The sequence below is a fragment of the Malania oleifera genome, chromosome 2, assembly GCF_029873635.1.
Source record: "Malania oleifera isolate guangnan ecotype guangnan chromosome 2, ASM2987363v1, whole genome shotgun sequence".
Taxonomy (NCBI): Eukaryota; Viridiplantae; Streptophyta; class Magnoliopsida; order Santalales; family Ximeniaceae; genus Malania; species Malania oleifera.
The window spans coordinates 85,337,339-85,348,637 of record NC_080418.1 but is presented as its reverse complement, the minus strand read 5'-3'; positions in this window follow the sequence as shown (position 1 = coordinate 85,348,637).

The window sequence follows — 11,299 nt, the reverse complement described above, 5'->3', positions numbered from 1 at the left end:
TATAAAAGCTTGTGTTGTATACCTATATGATTATGAGAATATATTTATCAATGTATTTTTCTCAGATGAAATGTTGTTTTGAAAAGTATAGCATCTTATAAATGAACTCATATGACCACACACTTGCAATAATTTATTCCTTCTTACTGAGATGTGTCTCACCCAAATTCTCTTCATTTTTTAGGGAATAGGGATAAATCAGGTGATAGAGTTCCGTGATTATAGGGAGCTGGGACCCTGACACACACAGGGTGAGTTTTTGGTGGACTAAGGAGGTGTGATTCCCTAGGCTTGTATTGTTTTTTGGGTATGAGATAGTATCGCGTATATGTGTATGTTGATACTCTGAGTATTGTATTTTGGATGATATAAATATACTGTCTTCCGTTGTTAGGTTATATAAATAAAATAACTTTTTACTCGGTACCCAGTGCGGGTCGGGTCATATGAATGATAGTAGGATTGTTGACGTGGCCGATTTATGGATGTTATTTATAACGAGTGAAAATTTATTTATTAAGAAAAAAAATTGTACGAAAATTGTGGCATCACAATTTGGTATCAGAGCCTAGGTTGCTAGGATCTATAGACTTTAGTAGACAGTCAAACACAATACCAGAGTACAGGAGTGAATTTTTAGGGAAATAGGAGATAGGTAGATTGAAATGTGAGTTAGTGGTTGTTTGAGGGCGAGGTGAAAATTTAGGGTTCTATCTTGCAGCCTGGAGGCAGGAGTACCGGGGTATTTCTGTGTTTTTCCTGGGGTGAGGATTTCAGGAAAACCATGGATACTATCGCTGGGTCTTGTTTCTGAGTGGTAGGACTGAATTTTAAATGGGGATTAAGGATGTGGATAGAAGAGTAATTTATGAGTTATTGCAGTGTATGGGTTGTGTGATAGTGATTGTATGCTGATATTAGTTGTTTCCTTTGTAGGATGGATCGAGGAAACAACAATACAAATGCAGGAGGTGATGGAGTAGGGCCTTTAAGTGTGGGTGGTGTAGATCCTAATGCTGTGTTGCGTAGCATTACTCAGTAGGTGAGGGCTGAGATGGCCAGGAGCTCAAGAGAGTGGAGCTGCACGATTGAGCAATTCACGCGTATGCGACCCCCATCTTTTGCTGGAGGAGCGGACCCACTGGTAGTAGAGAACTGGGTTCAGGACATAAAGTACATACAGGTAGTTCTCTCATGTATGGATAAGCAGAGGATGTTATTTGCCACATTTAAATTGACTGGGGAAGCAAAGCGCTGGTGGAGGTCAGTGAGATTACTTGAGGAGCAGAGGCCTGACCCTCTAGCAATGACGTGGAGTCGCTTCAGGGAGATTTTCTTCGAGTGGTATTTTCCCACTACGGTCAGGAGTGCGAAGGCATCAAAGTTTCTGTATCTGATATAGGGGTCTATTTCAGTGCAGCAGTACGCAGTAAGGTTTGTTAAGCTATCCCGATTTGCCCCGTATATGGTGCCAGATGAGGAGAGAAAGGTGAGGAAGTTTGAGGAGGGCCTGAGACAGAACTTGTATGAGCAGGTGGTAGGTTTCCGAGCTCAGACCTTCTCGGAGATAGTGGATAGGGCTGCGGTGGTCGAAAGCAGCACATAGAGAGACGCAGCAGCCCAGAGCCAGAGGAAGAGGCTCACGCCTTTTGATTTTCATGCAGGGCCCAGTCTAGGGCCGTGGAGAAGATATGGTAGCAGAGGGGGACGACAACAGGGAGTAAGAGAGCGAGCAGTGTAGGGAAGACGGATGCCCCCTCCTTATCCCAGATGTTTGAGGAGGCACCCAAGAGAGTGCCGGGTGAGGGAGGTTGTCTGCTATTAGTGCCACCAGCCTAGGCATTTTGTGAGGAACTGTTAGGCACCGCCAGTGGTAGTGGCTGCTCCTCGACCATACAGAGGAGGCTATCAAGCACCTCGAGGTGGACAGTAGAGGAATACTACACCGGCATGAGTTTATGCACTAATGCTGGGAGATGCTGAGGCGGCGGGAGATGTGGTGACAGGTACTATTTCAATACTGTCATTTAAAGCTACTGTCTTGTTTGATTTTGGGGCGACTCATTCTTTTATCGCTCAAGAATATGTGAAGTTGTGTGGGTTTGAACCTCAACAGTTAGATATTAGTCTATCTGTTGCTACGCCGATTGGGGCTATTGGTATATGTTGAAAGATACTCAGGGATTGTCCAGTGGATATTCAGGGGAGGTCTTTGTTAGCTAATCTAGTGATTTTAAACATGCATGGGTTTGAAATAATCTTGGGTATGGACTGGCTAGCTACCCACTATGTTAGCATTGATTGCCATTAGAGAGAGGTAGTATTCAGACCTCCAGAGGGACACGAGTATAAATTCGAGGGATCACGTGTGCACACCCCACCTTAGTTATTATCTGCTATTCAGGTGCGTAGATTGCTATCAGAAGGCTGTCAGGGATATTTAGCCTATGTGAAGGCAGTATCAGAAGGGGAGCTGAGGGTGGAGGAGACCCCAATGGTGAGGGATTTTCCTGATGTATTTCCCGAGGATTTGCTGGGACTACCTCCTGATCGTGAGGTAGAGTTCGTTATTGATCTGATTCCGGGGACAACACCAATTTCGAAGGCGCCGTATAGAATAGCATCGGTAGAATTGAAAGAATTGAAAGAACAGTTGCAGGAACTATTGGATAAGGGGTTTATCCGACCTAATGTGTCGCCCTTGGGAGCACCAGTTTTATTTGTGAGGAAGAAGGATGGGTCTATGAGGTTGTGCATAGACTAACGAGAAATAAACAAAGTAACTATCAAGAATAAATACCCGCTCCCGCGTATCGATGATTTGTTTGACCAGTTACAGGGGACACAGATCTTTTCAAAGATAGATTTAGGCTCCAGGTATCATTAGATGAAAGTTAGGGCGGAAGATGTTTCGAAGACATCATTCAAAACACGGCATGGTCACTATGAATTTCTAGTTATGCCGTTTGGTTTGACGAATGCTCCTGCAGTGTTAATGGATTTGAAGAACAGGGTCTTTCACCAGTATTTGGATCAGTTTGTGGTAGTGTTTATTGATGATATATTGGAGTATTTGAAGAGCCCAGAGGAGCATGAGGAGCATCTGAGTATAGTGCTTCAGGTATTGCGAGAGAAGAAGCAGTGTGTGAAGCTTAAGAAGTGTGAGTTCTGGTTGGAACAGGTTACCTTCCTTGGACACGTTATATCTAGGGGTGGTATTTCTGTTGATCCTAGTAAGATTGAGGCGGTAGTAGACTGGGTACGACCAAAGAATGTGCATGAGATCAGGAGTTTCCTGGGATTGGCTGGGTACTACCGCAGGTTTGTTGAGCGCTTCTCTAGATTGTCAGGCCCACTTACCGATTGACTAGGAAGGGAGTGAAGTTTGAGTGGTCAGATGAATGTGAATAGAGCTTCCAAGAATTGAAGCATCGACTCATCACTACGCCTGTGTTGACGATCCCTTTAGGAGAATAGGGGTTCATAATTTACAGTGATGTGTCCCATAAAGGGCTCGGATGCGTATTGATGCAGCGGGAGAAAGTAATAGCCTATGCCTCACGACAATTGAAAGAATATGAGAAGAAATACACTACCCATGATCTAGAGTTGGCGGCGGTTGTTTACGCACTAAAGATTTGGAGGCACTATCTATATAGGGTAGGTGTGAGATATTTACTGACCATAAGAGCCTAAAGTATTTCATCACGCAGAAGGAATTGAATATGAGGCAAAGGAGATGGATGGAACTAATAAAGGATTACAACTGCACTATCAGCTACCACCCTGGAAAGGCTAATGTGGTCGCTGATGCTTTGAGTCGGAAATCATTGGATTCATTTGTATCTGTAGTGGAGATTCAGCATCCGATCCAAATGGATCTAGAGAGGCTTGGTGTGGAGTTGGTAGAGGCTGATCATCAGACATTCATTGCTGACTTGGTTTTGCAGCTGACTCTACAGGAGAGAATTAAAGTAGCCCAGAGAAATGATGCAGAACTAGTAGAGCTTATAAGGAAGGTACAGGATGGTCTGGAAATAGAGTTCAGTATCTTAGATGATGGAGCCTTGTGGTTCCATACCAAGTTATGCGTTCCTACCGATCCTGAGATCAAGAAGGTCATTCTGGAGGAAGCACATCAGTCCCTATATACGGTACATCCATGGTAGCACTTAAATGTACAAGGATCTTCAAGAGTCCTTCTGGTGGAGCCTAGTATTTGGATTAGTGTTTGACGTGTCAGCAAGTGAAGGCTAAGCATCAGAGACCGGCGAGATCATTGCAGCCACTCCGCATTCTTGAGTGGAAGTGGGAGCATATAGCGATGGATTTCGTCACAGGATTACTGTCGGTGTTGCGTGGATAGGACGCTATTTGGGTAGTGGTGGACCAATTGACAAAGACTACCCACTTTTTGCTGATTAGAGTTAGCTACTTCATGGATAGATTAGCTGAGTTATATATCCAGGAGATAGTTAGGCTCCACGACATCCCAGTGTCCATAGTTTCAAATAGAGACCTATGGTTCACATCTCTTTTTTGGAAGAGTCTACGAGGGGCCATGGGTTCTCAGTTGTCATTCAGCACAACTTTTCATCCTCAATCAGATGGGCAGAGAGGACGATACAAATTCTGGAGGATATGTTGCGAGCATGTGTGTTAGACTTTGGAGGTCGTTGGATGTAATATTTGGCACTAGTTAAGTTTGCGTATAACAACAGCTACCAGACCAGCATTGGGATGACACCGTATGAGGCATTATATGGCAGGAGGTGCCAATCCCCATTATACTGGGATGAGATTGGGGAGAGACAGATATTGGGGCCAGAACTGATACAGCAGACTCAAGATAAAGTCAGACTCATCAGGGATAGGATCATAACAGCACAGAGCCGGTAGAAGAGTTATCCTGATACTCGTCAGTGAGAATTGGAGTTTGACACAGGAGATCACATGTTCCTGAAGGTGGTGCCGATGAAGGGAGTTATCAGGTTTGGGAGGAAGGGTAAGCTGAGCCCTAGGTATATTGGACCATTCGAGATTCTTGAGAGAGTGGGTCCAGTTGCCTATCGTTTGGCATTACCACCGATCCTATCTAGGATCCATGATGTATTCCACATTTCTATGCTAAGGAAATACGTCCCAGACCCCTCCCATGTGATCAGATATAAAGCACTGGAGTTGGGTGATACTTTAGCTTATGAGGAAGTGCCACTACAGATTCTTGACTGGAAGGAACAGGAGCTACGCACGAAGAAGATTCCACTGGTAAAAGTTTTGTGGCACAACCATGCCATTGAGGAGGCTTCCTGGGAACTAGAGGATCAGATGCGTTAGAAATATCCACACTTATTTAGTGGAGCTTAGAGTTGAGTCAGTCAAGTGAAAGGAAAAATATTGTATATTTTTATTTGTATAGTGTAACGTAGGATAGATAGGGTTTTTAATTTTGAAATATAAATGACTTTGTGAGAATTTTGGAAAAGTTGTAATCTCCCAGAACCCTCATTGTAACCACGGTATTCTTCTGCCATAAGTGAGGGTAATTAATAAAATTGGGGTGTTTCTCTCTAAGAATAAGAAATAAATGAATAGCAAATTTCGGGAACGAAATATTTATAAGGAGTGGAGAATGTAATAACCCCAAAAAGGGTTATACAAGATTAGTGGAGTGTTTCCAAAAAATATATATATATATATATAATAATAATAATAATAATAATAATAATAATAATAATTAAATTTAAAAAAAGAAAGAAAAAATAATAATAATTAAAATTTATTATTATTTTTATTAATAACAATATATTATTAATATTAATTAAATATTATTATTATTATTATTATTATTATTATTATTATTATTATTATTATTATTATTATTATATATGATACGATAACTTCCTAAAGGATCTTATCCTTCAGGAAGACCACCCCCCTTTCTTTCTTTCTGTTTCCATTCCTTGCACAGATCCAGCAGCCCCCCCCACTGTGCTTTCTCTCTCTCTCTTCATTCTCTCTCCTTCACTCCTCAGTTTCGTGACGAATTTTTGTCCGATCGAAAATCAATCAAAAGATACCGCTAGACTCCATTCTCCTCTGTCGTCATTTCTACGGGAGCGGATCGGTGGTAGGAGCGGCGTAGACGTATCTCCTAGGGTAAGCAATTTCTATTTTTTCTTTAATTTCTTACAAATTATAAGCTCGATTGACGAACAGACACCACCATGAGAATCTAGGGATGATTCTTTACAAGTCTAATGGGATGGAATTCTCGTGGGGTCATCGTGGGCAAAACCCCAAATTTGTGGTACGAGGGTTATTAAGGGGCTCATTTTTACTTAATTAGGATTAATTTAGAAATGCTAAAATGTTAAGCATCTTAAGTTGAAGTAGAATTTTCAGAATTTAGGGCCCGGGTGAACGTCGTGAGTGTAATTTTAGGACCCGCAAGCAAAATTCAGAAAATTAAGTGGGGATGTTAAATATTAGTCTAAATGTTAATTTGAGGTATATGGAGTCTAGGAAAGGTTAGATGAGTATTATTGTGGGGAAATAGGTTAATTAATTTGAGGAAAATGCAAATTGCAGGATTTGAATTTTGGGCACCAAAGGCGTAGGATTGGGGTCCTAACGAGACTCTCAGTAAGTTAGGTAAGTGGAATAAATTATAGCGGTATTTTTGGAATTACCGTTTGAATTAATATATGAAAATGAGCATATTGTATTTTGCTTGAAATTTATTATGATATAAATATTAGATAAATTGTTTGGCATTTGAGTAATATTAATTTGTGATGTTTTGCAATATGAAATATAACGATGTGTATTTTTTGAGAAAATATTGAAACGAGAATGATTGATGTGATTAGTGAAAAATAATGAAATGTGATATTTATACGTGAGTAGAGATTATTTGCATGAAAAATGAGCTTGTACAAATTACTGATATGAGTATTTTGGAAAATGGGGAAATACGTGAAATATGATATATATTATTATAAGATGATGTATTGCGCACAAAAAGAATGATGAGAATATATATATTGAACTGAATTATGATTTACTGAAATATAATTGATGATATGCCAATACCACACAATAATTGCAGGTAAGTGGTATTCCTTTCCTACTGATGTCATTGGGGAGGTATGCTCAATATGGAGATTGTGTGTGTGTGTGAAGTTCCTACTGATGCCGTTGGGGAGGTATGCTCAGTATGGAGATTGTGTGTGTGTGAAGTTCCTACTAATGCCCTTGGAGAGGTATGCTCAGCATAGAAATTGTGTGTGTGAAGTTCCTACTGATGCCGTTGGGGAGGTATGCTCAGTATAGAGATTATGTGTGTGTGTGAAGTTCCTACTGATGCCGTTGGGGAGTTATGCTCAGTAGGGAGATTGTATGCATGAAGTTCCTACTAATGCCGTTGGGGAGGTATGCTCAGTATGGAAATTGTGTTGTGAGATTCCTACTAATGTTGTTAGGGAGGTATGCTCAGTATGGAAATCGTGAATGTGTTGAGAATTGGAGTTATGTGATCTATTGTATTATGTAAAGTATATAAATGTGAATTTATGTATACATAGATATGTGATGGGTCAGAATGGGAAATGATTATGAGAAATGAAAGAGTGTGTGTTTTATAAAATAAATAATTGAGGGAAAGTGACACTCTCAGCCTAAGGGCTTATTGAGTAAGGTGAGTGCCCTAATAGGTATCAAATGTGGTCATTCCTAACTGTGTAACGTGTTAGGGCAGAGGGAAGCTACCTGTATGGGCGGGTAATCTTCCCTATTCTAAGGAACTTCGCGGGTAAATATGTTTGGGAAATAATTGAATTCGAGAAATGTTTTTAAAGTTTATAAAAGCTTGTGTTATATACCTATATGATTATAAGAATATATTTATCAGTGTATTTTTCTCAGATGAAATGTTGTTTTGAAAAGTATAGCATGTTTTGACTAAACTCATACGGCCACACACTATAATTAATTTATTCCTTCTTGCTGAGATGTGTCTCACCCAAATTATCTAAATTTTTCAGAGAACAGCGATAGATCGGGTGATAGAGCTCCGTGATCATAAGGAGCTAGGACCGTGACACGCACAGGGTGAGTTTTTGGTGGACTAAGGAGGTGTGATTCCCTAAGGTTGTATTATTTTTGGGTATGAGATAGTATTGTGTATATGTGTATGTTGATACTCTGAGTATTGTATTTTGGATGATATAAATATACTGTCTTCCGTTGTTAGGTTATATAAATAAAATAACTTTTTACTCGGTACCCAGTGCGGGTCGGGTCATATAAATGATAGTAGGATTGTTGACATGGCCGATTTATGGATGTTGTTTATGACGAGTGAAAATTTATTTATTAGGAAAAAAAAATTGAACGAAAATCGGGGCGTCACACAAACACTTATTTTTGTTGTCAAATCAAATAATAGTTAAAAAATATGATTGCATTAATAAAAATACAAAAAAGAGAAAAAAATTTATAATATATTATATTGTTTTGTTTCATTATTATGTTTCAAAATTCACTTTCCAAGAGCAATTTTATTACAATGACAATTGAAAATTAATATAAATATTTTTTAACTTGTTACTTTTTAAAATGTTTTATAAATTTTATGGATTTTTATATTTTAATTATGGTTCAAATTCATGCAATTTTTTTTTTATCTTTTATACTTTAAAATTATACAGAAAATGAATGACTAAATCCAAGAAAAAAAAAATAATTCAAGTTATTAAAGTATTTTTGCATTAGGATAACGAAATAAATGAAATCTATAAAAAAAATTGGTTTTCAGTTTTTCTAGAAACTATGAAAAACGACAAAAAAGAATAAAAGAAAGAAAATCGGTAAACAAATGTGTTTTCATAATTTGTTACTTCACTATATAAAAATGAAAGTAGATAACAGAAAATAGAAATGATACCAGATAGGCCCCTAATTTAAATTATTTAGTTGTCATATAGTTCCTAGGGAATCAATAATTAGCTTTTCATTATAAGAAAATTTAGGTTTAATTATAAAATAATAAAAACTAATTAACTGTCATATAGGATCTCAATTTTAGTCCGATAGTGAGGTTATCGATGTAAAAGACATCTGCCTTGGAGATTTTAGCTTAGGGTGTATTTGGTTTAGTTATTTTAAAAGTTTTTAGGGAGAATTTGGCTTGGGTTATCATAAATCCCCTCCCAAAATCACTTTCTTAGGTATCTTACGCCTTAGAAATAGGATTATTATCTCACATAATTAATTTTGTTTGGCTCATTTGTAAAAATTCTAGAAAATTTAAAATTATATTTGTCAAAATGTGCAGGTTGGGGTTCTAGCTGCCTCAACTTGGATGGTGAGCTTAAGATGAAAATTAAAAGAAATTCATGTGAGATAATGGGTTGAATAAAATTAATGGAGCCATGACCAACCTATTATTTCCTTAGCTGCAAGAATCACCAAATTATTTCCAATTAATTGGTCTTTAGCTATACTAAGGTCTTAGGAAAGGGTAGGTCATCATCTGCATAACTAGGTGTAGGTTTGGGGGTATAGTTGTGCAAGGGAAAAATATCAGTGTCCCCTACGCATATGTCCTATGAATACTGAAAATGGAATAGTGATCCCAAAAGAGGGGTGAATTGGGTTATTTAAAAATTTTAGATTCTTTTTTATAAATTCTTGAGTTTCTTGTTTTATTAAACACACAACTTTATCAATTCACAAACCAAAACTGAGACACACCACATGTTAATTTAAAACATAGTCAATCAAAAAATAATTAAAAAATAACCAATCACAAATATTTAACCAACTAAAATGATGCAACACTTTGTGCACTTTCACCTTTTGTAAGCAGCCTTGTAAATAATGTGTACGCCCTGTTTTTAGAATAAAATTTAATTGCATTCTCTTAATTAAGATTTCCGCAAATTAACCAACGTACTCCCTCGTGGGTTTCCGCAAACGGTTAATTGAAACGTACTTTCTTTGAATTAAGAGTCTTCTTTTTAATTTAGCTTTCGAAACCTGCAACTTGCACTTAGCATACACAACCAATATATATAGTGCTGAAATTTAAAAGAGTAGGGCAAGAAGAAAACCATGATTTTATGACGTTCTACTTATCCCTAGCCTATATTCTCGCCTTTGGCCAATACCACGAAAGGGATCCACTAGTAACACTCTTTTCGGGTAGAGCAAACCATTTACAAATTTCCCTCCTTAAGGACAGAGCACCCTCTCCAAGCGATACCCCTCGTTTTGGTCCAACGACCCAAACACCTTGGAATCGTCTCCAATCTACAAGAAAATAATCAAAAGATTTTTGTACGCAAGATACTCTCCAATAAAGCTGATTAGTACAATATCAAAACTATATACTTTAATGTAAATCAATATGAAATTGAAATTGAAGCTCAAGGAGTTTTATCACTAGTTAATTCTTTCTACGAATGAAAGATTCAGACTTGAAGCACATAATTAGTGATTGAAAGTTAGCAATTCTTAGTGGAATTCGTGAGCAATATGTGAGTAAGAGAGCCTTTGAACGATGAGAGTAATTTAGAGAGTTTGAGAGCCGAAATTGATGCTTGGTGAATAAAATAAATGGCCTTGGGGGCTTTTTATAGATTTAGAAAAGCATTTAACTTGATTCCTAAGTTTACTTGGAGTAGTGCCCAAGTTTTAGATAAGTTTGAGCCCCAAGCAATCAAATTTTAAAAACTTTCTCGTTAGAAAAATTTGGATTTTACCGTTTGGCAGTAGCCGCTCACTTTAGGTCAGGCGCCTGTCATTTTAAAACTTATTTTAATTTGAAAGTTAGTAGGGTGGCAGTCGCCTGGAAAAACACAGTCAAGCTTCTCAGTTTACCTTGTTAGGCTTCTATTAAGGTCTGGTCACTCGCTTGATGACCTTCTGTCTGTCCATCTTAAAAACCATTAAATATGTTAGCCTACTGAGGGTGTTCACTTAGGCTTCTGTCTAGTTCAAAATGTTGTTTTTAACATTTCTTTTCAAAAACTCTTTTTGCTTCTCAAATCTTGAAATTTTGTTTTTTTTACTTAAAAAATATTTTCCAAGATTAAAAGTTTAGGTCTCTAGGTCTCTTATATCTAATGAGTTTCAACGAATTTCATGTTAATGTATACTTGAAATACTTAAATAATATGTCCTATGAACTCTTTCAACTTTTCATTCCTTGAAATATTTATATATGAATTTATATGCTTTGAGTCTTGAACCTTATCTCCCTCTGAGCTTTCATTCTTAGTCACTTTGAGTTGAT